The sequence below is a fragment of the Vombatus ursinus genome, unplaced genomic scaffold, assembly GCF_900497805.2.
Source record: "Vombatus ursinus unplaced genomic scaffold, bare-nosed wombat genome assembly UNPS02014258.1, whole genome shotgun sequence".
Lineage (NCBI taxonomy): Eukaryota > Metazoa > Chordata > Mammalia > Diprotodontia > Vombatidae > Vombatus > Vombatus ursinus.
The window spans coordinates 82,785-86,834 of NW_020954036.1; the positions used below are offsets into that span (position 1 = coordinate 82,785).

Genomic DNA, 4,050 nt, shown 5'->3' on the forward strand with positions numbered 1-4,050 from the left:
AGAATCATCACAGTTCAATGGCAGGACAGATCCAAGATGACTGGTTATGGCTTAAGAAGCAGTGGATGACCTTGGTAAATTTGATGTCTAACCAAGCTCTAAGCACTCCACATCATTTACTTCAACAGCCTTTATGGTTATTGGAACAAATTTTTCTCATTCACCCATTGCATAGGGGAAGTCTTCACATGTTTAGGGTAGATTTAACTCATTGATGGGTTGGAGACTCCTTGGTTGCCCTTAACCTGGTTTAGCCCGTGGTTTACCAGGATGTGGCTGCTGTGCGTGCTACACCTTCTTGGAGCTACAAGTGAGAATTAGGGAGACATGAAACATGGAAATCAGCCCTGAATATCAGGGCTCAGCAGCTCTCACACCAGAAGTACTAGTCTTCCCTGAACACACACTACACCCCTCAGGGAGACCTAGTCTGGAGGGCAGTCTCTAATATCTAGGAAGAAATAGAAAGAGTCAATATTCTAATGATCTTTAGATTTCCTGTTTCCTATGTGGACCTTGAAAGCATTCTGTCCTTTACTACTTTCATTAGTGCATCCTTCACATCCTTTTAACTCAGGCTGTAGATCAAGGTGCTCAGAATGAGGATCACTGTGGTATAAAACACCGAGCCTACTTTCTTCTAAGCCATTGGTGGAAATTGATACAATGGTGATGGAACCATAGAAAACAGAAAGAGCTGCCATATGGGAGCCAAAGATGCTGAAGGCTTTCTAACAGCCCTTTGTAGACAGTATGTGAGAGATACTCAGAAGAATGAAATGGTAAAAGATTAAGATGGGCAGAGTTGCAGCCAACAAATTAAATCCACTAGCAACCATCACCAAAAGTTCATTAATTTAGGTTCTGGAGCATGAGAGCCTCAGAAGGCGGAGAACATCATAGAAGTAGTAATGGATAGTGTTATGTGCACAAAAGGACAGTCTGGCTAGACAAATTGTATGAGCAATGGCCACACTGCCCTTGCCCTGTGTTGGGCACACACTTGCCTCCAGCAAGGAGCAGACCCATGGCATTGTGGTGACATTATAAAACAGGGTTCTACAGATTGCAACATGATGATCATAGGCCATAGATGTGTGCAAGTAAAATTAAGCAATCTCAAGAAGAGAAAGAAAAAGAACTTGATAGGAGATAATATTATTCTCTGAAACAAAGTTCTCCAAAGTTTTGGGTGTAATCACAGAAGAATAGCAAGATGTAGGAATGGCACACTACTGAGGAAATATTACATGGGACTATAAAACTGAGAACTGACTCAGAGTAATAAAATGAAGTCTACGTTCCTTACCATGGAGACTAAGTAGATTTCTAAGAACAAAAAGAAGAGTGATATCTGGAGCTCTTTTTGGTTGGTTAAGCCCAAGAAGATAAATTCTTCCATACTGATGTTATTTCCCATTGCCTTTCTCCTCTAATAATTAGGTTGGAAACATTCAGATATGCTAGAGAAAGTCTTAATAAACAAAAATGATTTCTGTATTCTATATCTCTATCACTTTGTCTTTCTGTCTCTGTCTGTCTCTGTCTCTGTCTCTTTGTCTTCCTCATTTTGTATTATGGGAATTTTTACAGGAAAGCTTATTAATTTAAGAACACATCAGTACAGAAAACTGGTCATTTGACATCTTTTCAATCAGAATCTTTTTAAAGATAAGGATTAAACTGAAAAAGCTTTGATTAAGGACCAATGCAAAGAACAATGAAGAAACAATTATGATTTTTAAAAGGTAAAACAACAACAACAATCTAGAATAAAGTCAGAGTGAATTTCTGGGTATAAAAAGGAGAAATATTTTGTAGTTCAGTTGACAAGAAGTCTCACCAGATCATCATATTACAAAAGACAGTAGGGGGCAGAGCCAAAATGGTGGAATAAACTCAGTATTTGACCAAAACTGCTCTGAAAATTAGAAAATATTTTGGCAGAAACTCGATATATACTGAAAAATGCTCTCCACATCCAAAATCTCAAATCATTCACCAATGGAAACTCAAAATAGGTACATGATTTAGATACAAAGGGTGACACCACAAGCAAATTAAGAGAGTATGAGATAGTCTACTGTCACAACTATGGATAAGAGAAAAATTTATGATCAAACAAGAAATAGAGAAATATAAAATAGATAACTTTAATTATGTTGTTAAAAAGTTTTTGCACAAATAAAATCTATGCAACCAAGATTAAAAGGAAAGCAGAAAGTTGGGAAAAACTTTTTAGAGAAAGAGTCTCTGATAAAAGTCTCACTTCTTAAATATATAGAGAACTGAGTCAAATTTATAATAACACAAGTCATTCCTTAATCAATAAATGGTCAAAGGATGAGAACAAACTTTTATTGAAAAATCAAAGCTACTCATAGTCATATGAAAAAAATACTCTAAAACATTAGAGATATGCAAATTAAAATGACCCTGAACTATCACCTCACACCTATCAGATTGGCTAATAGATGTTAGAAGTGATTTGGGAAAATCAGGATGCATACATTGTTGGTGGAGTTTTGAACTGATCCAATCATTCTGGAGAGCAATTTGGAATATGTTAGAGGGCTATAAAACTGTGAATACCCTTTCTGCAGTAATATTACTACATCTCTGTCCCAAAGAGATTTTTAAAAAGGAAAAAAAGGACCTATTTGTAAAAAAATATTTTTAGCAACTTTCTGGTGGCAAAGAATTAGAAATTGAGGGGAAGTCCATCAGTTGGGGAATGACTGAGCAAGGTGTGGCATATGATTGTGATGGAATATTATTATACCATAAGAAATGACACACAGGATGCTCTCAGAGAAACCTAGAAAGGCTTACAGGAACTGATATAAAGTGAGGTGAGCAAAACCAGGGCAACGTTGTACACAGTAACAACAATATTGTACTGTGATCAACATAGCTATTCTCAATAATACAATCATCCAAGACAGTTCCAAATGACTTATAATGAAAAATGCTCTCCACTCCCAGAGAAAGAATTGATGGAGCCTGAATGCAAATTGAAGTATAATATTTTTTCACATTTTTTGTCATTTGTCATTATCATATGAAATTCTGGTGGGATCTCTTTACTTACTTGAATACTATGAAGAGTAGAGAAGTTTGTGGTCTGATTAAATTTTAAGAATGCGAAAAGTTTTTGTTTATATGGAAGTTAGAAAAAATAAAATAAAAACTAAATGTAAAAAAAAAGGAAATGTGATTAAGAAGAAGGTGAGGATCTGTGGAATAAGTGCTATGTTGTCTTTTTGACCCCTAAAATACTGCTTACCATCGTACCCAGAACCATTACCTTGGAGATTTCATTTAATTTGATTTAATCAAAATTAATTTGGTATAATCAAAATTTTAGATCCTATAATGCCCTCTATCTCTTGTTTGGTCATAAAAAATTTCCCTTATCTGACACATAAAATGTTCTATGTTTCCTTGGTTTATGATATCCCCCTTTATGTTCCAAATCATGTGCCCAGTTTGACCTCATATTGGTATATGGTGTGAGATGCTGGTCTACACTTAATTCCAGACAAATTGCTTTCAAGTTTTCCCAGAAATTTTTGTCAAATACTGATTTTTGTATCAAATTTTTAGATCTTTGGTTTTGCCAAATGCTGGAGTAGTATAGTCATTTACTACTGTGCACCATGTTTCTATTCTATTTTATGGATCCACTACTCTATTTCTTAGCCAGTACCAGATTATTTCAATGATGACTACTTAAAAATATAGCTTGAATTCTAGTACTGCTGAGTCACCTTCCTTCACATTTTAAAATATTGATGCCTTTGATATTCTTGACTTTGGTCTTCCCAATGAATCTTATGATTTTTCAAACCTCCATAAAATAATTTTCTGGTAGTTTTAATGTTATGGAACAGAAGTAAATTAATTTAGGTAGAATTGTCATTTTTCTTATATTGGCTCAACCTGTTCTTGAGCAATTAATATTTCTCCACTAGTTAAAATTTGACATTATTTTTGCGAACAGTTTTGTAATTGTGTTCAAACAGTTCCTGGGTTTGTCTTGGCAGGCAG

At 35.1% G+C, this 4,050-nt stretch overlaps 1 pseudogene; it reads right to left on the minus strand.

The window, feature by feature from the left end:
• Positions 1 to 568: 568 nt before the first annotated feature.
• On the minus strand, positions 569 to 3,304 carry LOC114042097 (annotated as a pseudogene).
• Between the last annotated feature and the right edge of the window lie 746 nt (positions 3,305 to 4,050).